The 11,573-nt window shown below is 42.4% G+C and overlaps 1 protein-coding gene across 1 annotated transcript in view; it reads left to right on the top strand.

Moving 5' to 3' along the window:
- LOC146577711 (NACHT, LRR and PYD domains-containing protein 12-like) overlaps positions 1-11,573 on the top strand; it is a 179,747-nt gene that overhangs the window by 106,235 nt on the left and 61,939 nt on the right. The gene's annotated exons all lie outside the window — the stretch shown is intronic.

Raw genomic sequence — 11,573 nt, 5'->3', positions numbered from 1 at the left:
CACAGTCTGTAGGTGAGGAAGAATTTAGTGAGAGCAGATGTTTGGATGGAATTCCTCCAGTTAACAGCTGGAACCGTCCATCTGGATTGTTGGGCTTGTTGTTGGGGTTCCTACAGAGCTCAGAGTGGACACACCAAGGTTCTTCTAATGAATGAAAGTCCAAACTCAAACTAGGAGGGAAAAACATTTTCATCAACTTCAATAAAAATCCAAAGATTAGAAAAAGTGAAGCAACAATGAGTCCTAGTACAGTCCCAGCACTGAAGTCCCTGCTGCTCTTTATACTGGATGTGCTGCATCACTGACTGACAGCTGATGAAGAGTCTCTGGAAACACTCGTTTATCTCCTCTGCTCTTCCTTCTTCTCTCTGCAGGTGGAGCTGGTGATGGTAAACAGGACGGTGTGTGTGCTGAGAGAGGAGGAGCTGTGTCCTGATGATCCAGAGAGGTTGAAGCAGCAGCAGCTTGTGTGTAGAGACGCTCTGACTGGGCCATGTTACTGGGAGGTGGAGAGGAGAGCTTCATCCAGCAGTGACTGACAGAGGAATGAGAAGAAGTGCAGATGACTGTCAGTGCTGCAGAGTGAACTGCTCTGAGAACAGCTCCACTGTCAGACACAATGTAGAGTCCAGCATCATCCCTGTGTGTCCCTCTGGATCTGACAGAGGATCATCAGTGTATCTGGACTGCTCTGCTGCTGCTCTGTCCTTCTACAGTCTCTGCACAGTCTCTGTCTGACTCTGGCTTCAGACCCTCCTGGATCAAACTCACCTGGAAAGACTTTCAAACATCACTCAATAGATTTGAATACAGAATATATTTGATATATACTGTAGATGTACTGTAGAGTTGCAGTTTGTCACTTGTAAATACAGTCTGTGAGCAGCTGTGAGCTGAAAGATCTTTCTAGAAACACGAAATGTTTTCACTCTTCTGTTGCTTTTTCATATATTTCCACAACATTAATATTGATCCCACCTGTCTCACCTGTTTCATGCTTTTATACATAATAACAGGACACGTGTGATCTGAGCGCTGCTCTGGTTGCTGTGCTGCACGTCTTCATTTAGATAACAGAGACATCTAGTGGTTCAGAGGGAGAACTGCAGGAGGTGGAGCTGTGTTTTAGCATGGAAAACTTTTTATCTTTTAGGCGCAGATACAAATATGACAAGTATCAGTGTGAGATACAAAAGGTCACATCAGTCAGCAGAGGGAACAGTGATCACACAGCAATGTAAGAATAGAAACATAACAGTGAATCTGGACATGTATACAGATGGAAGCAAACAAACAGGATGTAACACTACATTAAAGCCACAAATGTGAAGAAAACAAACACAAAGGAAAATATATTTGATCTCAGGAATCCAAATCAGATGCTTTAGAGCAGGGGTCGGCAACCCTGGGCACGCGTGTCACAGCTGCCACGTGAAGGGTTAACTGATGGCACGACCATAGCTGGACTGGCCATCGGGCATACTGATGGTGATTTTTCATTTTTATGGGCTGATGATGTTTTTTTTATTTTTTTGTAACGGTATAAACAATGAAAGATGGCGGATTGGCCGGATGCTGGTCGATGTGTAAAAATAAGTCAGTTGTTTGGTGGTGGCTATGGCGGAGCTTCCACAGAGGCAGCAGGTGGATGAGGGAAAGGGGAGGCAGGAGGAGCAGAGACCCGAGGCGGCCGCCGGTCCGAGTGTCAGGTGAACTGAACTTCAGGTAAGAAGTTATGACCTGCAGTCTGTCTGGGTCAGATATAAACCAAGTTTAGGTGCAGTTTATTTTCCTTGTGCTGACTTTTTACAGTCAGTTATAATAACTCCCACTCAGAGGAGACCAGAGATCACATTAACATGTGTGTCTCTGTATTAAGAAACATGACATATTGGCTCAGTTTATTTTTCTTATCATTGTTGTGAGGAGACCATAAATGAAGTTTATGTAGGATGTTTTTCCTATTTTGTATTTGTTTGAATTATGATGTATTTCTGACTCTTGCTGCCATGATGCCAGGTCTCTCTTGAAAACCACATTTTTAATCTCAATTAAATTTTCACCTGGAGAAATAAAGATGATAATAATAATTTTGTCTTCAGGGAATCATTTCTCTGTAAAACAGCTTCTTCTGAAACTCTTGTTACATTTCTTGTTTATTGTTTGCTGGTTTTAGAAAAATGTCATCGTCTCTGTGTGAACTTAAACTCTACATGTGGTGTCAGCTATAAACGAGCTCTAGAGTCTAATAACGATGCTTTTATTATTGTCTGGTATCCAACCTAACCCTGGGCCTCTGGCTGAATGTGAAACACCAGCAGATGTTAAAAACTGTCTGGGTTACACGTGCATCACGTCGTGTGCTTCCTGACATGGATATGATTGGAATCTGGGCCTGTTCAAGCGGTGGTGGTATCGTTGTTGTTTCTGAGACTTTCCAAATCTTTACTGGATAAAAACGTAGCAACTGATGGATTTAACATTTAGCTCTCAGACTGTCCCAGAAAAGGCGGAGGTCTGGAAGTTTATGTGAAGCTCTGTCTTGCTGCTCAAGTCTTGTTCTCTCCATCTGCACCTCAGCCATTTGAAATCTTGGCCTTAACTATTGATCTGTTTGGAAATCAGACTGTTGTTGGCTGCTATCAGCCTCCACCTGCTTCCCCCAGCACATCACCGTCTCTGGTTCAACTTTTATCTGAGCTGCATTTTAATGACGTCTTTCAGATGGATGATTTTCATTGGGACTGGCTTTCTTCTGTGTCTGATGATTTTAAGGCACGCTGCTTGTTTTTAAAACTGACTCAAATTATTTAAAGCCTCACACGCCTTGATCCTAAACACCCAGATAAATCTGCTCTTATTGACCTTTTTTAACTAATATGCTGCGTAAGTTTTCCACATCTGCAGTTTTTGCCAACGACCTGAGTGATCACTGCATAGTTGGTGCTGTGAGAAACACTAAAATCTCACGCTCCGAGCCCGCATCAGTTTGAACTGGGGTCGTATTAAACAGGCTGACAATGTCAGTTTGGGAACATTTACAGGAGAGTTGTGTCTACTTTGTGGACAGACACGCCCCTTTTTGCCAGGTCAGGGTGAAAGGTCGGGACAGGCCTGGTTTGGTTCAGTACCGGCCGATCTCCTACATGAGAGAAACCAGGCCTGGGCAGGAAGTCTGGCTCTGATGCTGATTGGCTACGTTTTCATTAGCTGTGTAATCGGATTACTGCCTCCATCATCAAGATGTAACTATTTTTTACTTTAACGACTGACAGTCCAAACGACCGTAGGAGGTTTTGGCAAACTATAAAGTGTCTCTGCCAGCTGTGACTCCTCAGAGCTTCCTCCTCACTTAAATATCGACTCCACTCCTGTGTCAGACAAAACTGAAATGTTGCTTTAACAAACACTTTGTTGCTTCTTGCTCTTTGTTCAGCACAGTATCTGATGGTAAACCTCTTGCACACAACTCTGCTCGTAGTTCCTGCTTACTGATACCTTTTCCTTCACACCTGTCACAGTAGAAGAGGTTTGTAAGGCTTTGAATAGCCCCAACACCAGAAACTCGTCCTCACAATCGTTCTCCTTCCTTCTTGCACTTGGCTGCAAATATCATAGCTGAGCCAGTGTCTTATATTTTTAATCTTTCTCTACAACAGAAGAACACCACTATACTCTGTGTTCTCTGGTTAACTGGTCCTCATTGGTCTTACACAGGATGGTCCATTAGTATCATTTTATCTATCAATCTGTTTCTGGGTTACTGCCTCCTATTCATCAGAGTACATGTTAGGCAAACAGTTTAGTCACAGCCTGCAGTCTCAGGACATCATTACATTCACTGTTCCATCAGTTCATGCAGAGCTTGGGAAGAAGGCGTTCTCCTTTTCTGCTCCGTCTTCATGGAAAACATAACCGAAGGATTTAAGGCTCTCCGTTGATTTCACTTGCAGACTTCAAAAGACGTACACATGTTTTTGTGAAACCATCTCTGGGAACTTGTTCTCGTTTTTAATGTGACTGAGTACATTACACAAACTTTTCTCTTATTGTTGTAATTTTAATATGTGTGTCTGGAACAGGTCTCTCTTGTAAATGAGACATTGAGTCTCAATGAGCCGACCTGTATAAATAAAGCTTCAATTACAAAGTCCTTTGTATAAAAGCTCCTTCAGCTGCCAGTGGGACGTGCTGTGGCACTATCGGTTGCAGAGCCTTTATATTGTTAGTTAGAAACTACAAATATAATGGCTCACTGTATTTCAGAATCAGAGAAACTTTATTAATCCAGGAGGGAAACTGAGTTGTCATAGCAGCAAATATACAAGAAACAACAAGCACTCATATAAAGTGAGTGTAGAAGCAGAGTTATGATAAATAAATATTCAGATAAATAATATCAATATATAATATAAATAATCTATAATCCAGTTTTGAGTTCCCTCCCCAGACGCCTTAACGCCCACTCACATCCTGGGCCATCTGACCTCAGGAAATCACATGATAGGGTGGGGCCAGGTTTCACAATGAGCTCACCCGAAACCCTGGCTGATTAGGACCCCCACCCGCTTTCACACCTTGGCTCATGTGATTACGTAGAGGATCATCAGGGGGTCCTTTGTCCCTCTTTGGGGGGAAACTCCCACTGGGTTTAAATCTGGGACTCCCCACCAACTGACCCTTAGAACTGAAGAAGCTTCTCAGATGAGAGGTGAAACGTCTTCAAGCAACTCAAAGAAGTCCAGACGCTTTTCTTTGCAAGCTCCTTAGTCTACAATGACCTGGATGACTGAGAACCGTCACAGACAACTCAGTCCCATATTTTAGGTTATTCTGAATAAATCGTTCATGCCCTCTCTTTGGAAAGAAGCTGTTGTGGTTCCTGGTCCTAAATCTAGTCGTCCAAAAGTTCTAAACGACTTCAGGCCTGCTGCCCTCACCTCAGTCTTTGAAAAAATCATCAGAAATGTGATTATGGAAGACACTGAACTTCAGCTTGATTCAATGCAGATTGCACATAAGCCCAATAGAGGAGTGGAGGACGTGCTTTTGATTCTACTTCACCTGATTGTCAAACATGTAGAGAGTAAAGGACTTCAGTTCATCGATTTCTCTGCTGCTTTCAATAACACAGCCCCAGATTTGAATCAAAAGACTTTTAGAACAGTTTGAAATCCGGACAAACCTGAGCAAGTGCAGTCATATAAATATCTTGATGACAAATGCTATTATTTTTCTGTAAAGCAAATTGACCTAAAAGTAAAGTAACCTTGATATGTCAGGATGTAGATGTCCCACCCAACAACGTCACCCAGCCCTGAAACATCGGTACTGTTCAAGGCAGCATTGCTGTCCACACGTCCATCAGAGTGTTTCTTTGGACTTCATGGTGTTGCTGCTCCCAGTATTCTCTGAGACAACCTCTGAGGCCGTCACAGAGCAGCTGTATTTGTACTGACATTACATTACACACAGGTGCACTCTATTTAGTCATTAGCACTCATCAGGCAATGTCTATGGGCAACTGACTGCACTCAGACCAAAGGGGGCTGAATAATAATGCACATAACAATTCTCTTCACTCTGCTGACAAGAGATTCAACCCCCACTATGAGCACCTTCTAAAGAGCACCATTGAAAGTATCCTCACCAACTGCATCACTGTGTGGTATGACTCCTGCACTGGGTCCTGCAGGAAAAATATGACAACGGGTAGTGAGAGCAGTGGAGAGGATTGCAGGGTCCTCTCTTGCCTCCCTCCCCAGGAGATCTACTGTGCCTGCCTCATTCGAAAGGTCCTCTTCATTACAGGTGACTCCACTCATCTCTTCAACAGCGTCTTCAGTTTGCTGCCATCAGGAAGGATACTGAAGAGACCTTTTGACCTTTACATTTTCGTTAATATCTTTAAAACAGAAGCAGCAGAAACGAGAATTTTAGCAGCACAAACCAGCACAAGCGTAGCACAGTTGATTGACACCAGTTTTGTTTGATTTAATTAATGTGGGGGGGCTGGTTGACCTCTGGGGACCTCTAGAAATTTTCTTGAATATCTTTAAAATGATAGCAGCACAAACAAAAATTTTTACAGCACAAACGTAGCATAAACGTTTGATACCACTTTTGTTGGATTTGAAGAAGGTGGGGGGTCGCGGGAAAAACCAGCAAAAGAACTCGAGCAGCCGGGCTATGTAAAAGGTGTAGGGGGGCATGTTTGCGGTCACGTCCAGCGGGTGTGTGGGCTGTTTGAGTCATCTGTTACCAGGCAAACTCCAATGCAGCAGGCTGCTGAACACACACAGGCCTCCTGCATCCTCCTCTTCAGCTCTGCTTGCCCGATATCGTGACCTAAGCAGGGTCGGGCCTGGTCAGTACTTGGATGGGAGACCGCCTGGGAAAACCAGGTGCTGTTAGCTTTTGCACTTCCACACACAAACTGCAGAGGGCACTTCTGCTCCTGCTTGTGCTTAGAGGCATGAGAAGTTAACATTTATGGGTGATAAAATCCTTTTTCTATATTTTTAACATGAGAATATCAGTTTTCCATCTTGTGTTCCAGAGTAATCGGACAAAAGACAAACGTAGAACAAGGAAAAAAGAGGCCAAGTGTCTCACCTATAAAACAAAATGACTGTTTTCTGAATAGTCTCACACAGATAAACATTTGCAGGGAATACCTTTTCCTTCAAAACAAACGTCACAGACTGTGTTTTTCTTTACTGATTGTATTTGAGTAGAAACTCAGATTAAAATGGCATCAGTGCTCATAAAATGATTTAACTGTAAAAGTAGGTGTAGTGGATCACTTTGCATAGATCTAGATAAAAGTGCAGTAAGCAAAGACTACAGTGGTCATTGAGCAGCTGTTCCTATAATGTGAATCTGGGATAAAGGCACAGATTATTTGTTTGCCTTTGTTTCCTGGTTCTTTCTTTCTTATCCAAATGGAAAAAGAGAGCATAAAAGTACTGTTTACAAGCAGCTTATCTATCTCATTGTGCCCACTATCATAAAATCTTGGTTGACTGAGCACTGAGCCATCTACCACTCGAAACTGAACCTGTGTGGGACAACAACAAAGTCCAGTATACTAAGTTTCAGTAATGTGCAGTTTTTTCTGTGGAAGATGTAAATCTAAATAGATGTCCTATTGTATGCATAATATACCACTGAACTTTATAAAACAACTTCTAAAAGCAAATTTCGATTTATTTTAGATTTTCTCAAATCCAAACAGTGCTAAAAGCATGCACACAGTCAAATATTTTTCATACGAGGTGCTGAAGGTTCTGCAATGTTCTGTCAGTGCGCCCCAGGGCAGCTGTGGCTACAATGTAGCTGCCATCACCAGTGTGTGAATGTGTGAATGATGTATCTGTGGCTTTTTGTCACACTTGGAAACCACGGTGTTGTGCAGCTATTTGCCTTGTTGCAGGGTTTTTAAAAAACTGCAGTTTTGATTTTAGTGAAAGACACCGTCTCATGACTCATTGAGTGCCGCGACTGACAAGCCAATCCGTGGCCTGCAGTCTGACGATGTCACATTTCCTGACTGCTTGGGACCCCGACTAAGTCGTCCTGTAGCCCACATCATAATGTTTCCATCTCTCTGCTTGACTGCGGGGATGCTATTTTTTGCATCACACTCCTATTTCAAAAGGTCAGTTAAAGCCACATAATTGGAATTTGGTTTCATCTCCCCACAGCACTTTCTCCAAAGTCTTCCCTGAATCATTTAGATGTTCACTGGCACTTGAGATGGGCCTATACATGTTTCTCCTTGAACAGGTAGCTACCCTATGTTAGCCTAGCTTTCTATCACTGATGCTCTGTGTGTATTATTATGGTTCAAAATATGGGGATGGAGACAAGAGACAAGAGAAAAAAACCACAATAACAACACTGGTCCGGCCGGGTTAAGTCAAACGATGATTTTAATGATCACACGCGTGGGAGATGGACACCGTATGCAGACAGCCTCAGATCTCAAAATGGTGGAGCATTGCTCAAACTCTTATAGCCTCTGGTTCTCCCACCTTATCATAAAAGCCTAAACATTCACATGCTTTTCTCTCACACGGCGCCTAAGCTACGACCTTGGCTCCCCGTTTATCTGCTCCTGCTGAGTTGGGGCAGAAAACTCCAGCATGCTCTGTTCTCTTCTAATCAGACAAATAAGGCGATGGCTTTCTGCAGCAGTATTATGCATCATAAAACAATATCATTCATCCACAATAAATCAGCAGTCTAATGTAATGCAAATCAGTTTAACTAATGCAATAGTTGTCAGCTTCTTCTAATTCAGGAGAATAATGCAAACTAAAACTACATAATAATTCACAATCTTTAGTTAGGGGTATAACATGGCATAAAATAATATTATAATCTAACAGTATGCTGCTGCCTCTCTCTCATGTTACTTAAAAAATTAACCCCACAGCTTCAATAACCGTATCTAAAAATCTCTCAGTGAAAGTTACGGTTGTAGGTTTGGAAACATTTTGGGGTAGCCAGTGTTAAATAGAGACAGGGCCACATTCTTTATCTAGTCATTGTAATGAAAGAAGCACATTAAAAACTATATGAGAGTTTGCTTTTAACAAGCATGTAATGACTCTACTTAGTTTAGGTAGTCTTAGGGAGTCAAACTGAAAGTAGCATTTTGTGGATGTTTTCCCTGCTGCCCGATCCCATCAGTCTCTTAAAGCATCATTTCTTATGCGCCCTGGTGTGACAGTGGTTTCATGGCGCTACAGGTTACCTGAGCACATCAGGTATATTACGGTTGAAAACCAGTGCCCGGCCTTCCAGTGGGTGTTCGACCCCTCGTGCACAGCTCAGGAGTCTAAACGACCCAGCAGTTATGGACATGTGTGTTTTTGGTGTGCTGTCCCTCGTTCTCCCTGCTTGCAGGTATATCTGTGTGTGTGTGTGGATGCCGGAGTTTCTGAGAGCACCTGTTTACAGGCACCTTCAGGCCTGGTGGGTGTGGCCCTGCCAGGTGGTTGGCCACACTTGAAGACCATCACACAGCTGATCAAGCCTTGTCAGAGGAGCTACTTGAGAATGCGGTGGCGCTCTCTCTGACGCTGGATCATTGCGTGACTTCACGTTAGTCTCTCGGCCAGTCAGTACGGATAGTCTGCCGCATTGTATGTGTCTTACGGCTGCCTGTTTGTTATCTCCCCAGGAGAAGCGTGGAGACGAGAGGGCAGCGAGCACGGGGTGCTCAGACACTGAGGAGCGGAGACAAGGAACACTAGCACTGGGAAGAGGACATTTCACGGGAGTCGGGAACGCACTGCGGATTTATTGTTATTTTCCATTCACTGTAAATAAACGCACTGCTTGCATTCAGAGCTCCGTGCCTGGCTCCTCCTTCCTCACATCCCCACGGTTGACGCTGGCCAACCGTGACAAATAGCTTTTCTTAGATTCATTATTAGTTCAACATTGACAAATAGTAGTTGACTAATATCAGGAGCCAAAAAGAAAACAAAAAACAAACTAAATAAATATTTCAGACGCTGAAAATAAATTATTACGGTTGTTTAAATTTGCTGTCAGCAAGTTAGGTCTAATACATGTAGTCAATCTAATGAATCAATATTACATGTAAAAAGTACAGAACTGAAAATGAAACTAAAATATAACGGTAAATGAACTGGTTCTTGTATAAAACCTTTCTACTCTCTACAACTTGCCTCATTCATGCACTCACTTTTTTCTATGCTTTTTCTCTGTAAGTGCTTTCTATCTAACATTAATACGCATTCATCCTCCCGATGGATGCATCGGAGAGCAACTTGGGGTTAGCATCTTGCCCAAGGATATTTGGCATGCAGGCTGGAGCAGGCGGGGATTGAACCAGCAACTTTCTGATTAGTAGGTTTCCTGCTCTACCTGAGCTACAGACACCCCAATTTGTGGTGCTCTGGAAACAACACGTTCTCATCCCAACAGGTAACGATGCTATGTGACAAATCATCGGTATGTGTAAATGTGTTTTTTGTTCTAATCATGAATCGCTTTGTAAAACAAGACCTGATAGGGTTAAGGTTAAAGTTATGGTTAGAGTTAATGTTAGGGATAGGGCTGGAATGGACGGCTGGAGCCTCTCCTCCAAGTGTGTGTTACTGCCGCCATCAGCATTCTGTTGTATTCTGTTGTCTGCTTTTCTCTGTAAGCGCTTCGAGCCTGTACTTTTTTGCTTTAGCTGAGTAATGAAGTTGAATCAGTACTTTAACTTTCACTGGAACAATAGTATTTTTACTTCTACTTAAGTGGAGAATGTCTGATCTTTTGCCAACTCTGGCTGTCTCTCAGTCTTGGAATACCCACTTGTTGTCCAGCGGTGTCCTGGGAATATGGGAACTAGACAGACTGGGGAAACAATGGGAGGAGACACAAAGATGGAATCACTTTTACCATCTTTTATGTATTTGCTGGTCGTCTTATTTCTTCTATTTTGCAAGCACAGTGTTGCAATCATTGTCTTTGTGGTACAATGACACAGGTAGAATGCAGGTGTTTTCATGTAACACGATGCCAGAAAGATGAGTAATGTGTTTTGAAGAGAAGATAAAACATCATGTTTGAACAAAGATAAGCAGCAGACACATCTGTGTGTGAGTTGTTCAGGTTCAGTAAGAAGGTAATATGTCTGCAGAATTTGTAATTCTTATGAAGATATTGCTTGTACAATAAATAAAATCCCTTTAACTTCTTCTGGAGAGTGTCTTTATATATTTAGTCATTTTGGGGCGATCCTTTATTTAGTAGTAACTCTAGTCGGGGATATATATCAGAGTTTACTTTCAGATATGAGCATTGTGTTTCCTGTGGATGAATGAATGAATTATTTATTTATGTAATTTTTGAAAGACTGGCTCATGTAAAATCTCTGAAAGTATGACAAAGCTCTCCTGTTACACTTTATGGACACCTGAGCGTCACCATGAGGGCCTGTCTTTATTCACTTTATTCACTGAAATCCACTTTTATAATGAATTCACAGTAATCACTGACACCTTCAGAGCATTACATTCATTAAAGACGTCTTCTACACCTACTCTTCCAGACGACCGACACATACTTCAACCACTGCAGGTTAACCAGCCACTCATCAGTAAAGCAAAAACTAAATGTAAATGTCCTCATGTGGAAAAGACTGAAACACAACTCCCATATATCACTAATGTAACAGATCCATTTAGGGAGAGTGAGAACACTAGGCTGGATGTGTTTTAATGCAGGAACATTCATCATGTCTTCAGTTCAACAAATCATTTACATTGAATATGTGAGCTGGATGGTTACACGACACAATGTGATTGTCAACAATAACTGCAATGAACGCTGGTTTGAGGGCGGAGTCAAGGAGGCCATTTACGTGAAAAGGGAAAGACCCTCTCTGAATCAAGGAGGGGGCCTAAGGGTACATCTGTCACCATCTTACAATGCTGTGATTGCAGCCGTTCTCCAACTCTCTGTGAATGGTACTCAGGACCATTGATCAGTGGTTGTTGATCAATGGTCATGAGAATTTGCATAATCATGATTAAGGAACTGAC

This window comes from Mchenga conophoros, linkage group LG3 (genome assembly GCF_057382185.1).
Source record: "Mchenga conophoros isolate Kocher_MC1m ecotype Shallow Benthic linkage group LG3, M_conophoros_male_GT1.1, whole genome shotgun sequence".
Taxonomy (NCBI): domain Eukaryota; kingdom Metazoa; phylum Chordata; class Actinopteri; order Cichliformes; family Cichlidae; genus Mchenga; species Mchenga conophoros.
The sequence above is the reverse complement of the archived record's forward strand: the minus strand, read 5'-3'. Positions and strand labels throughout refer to the sequence as shown.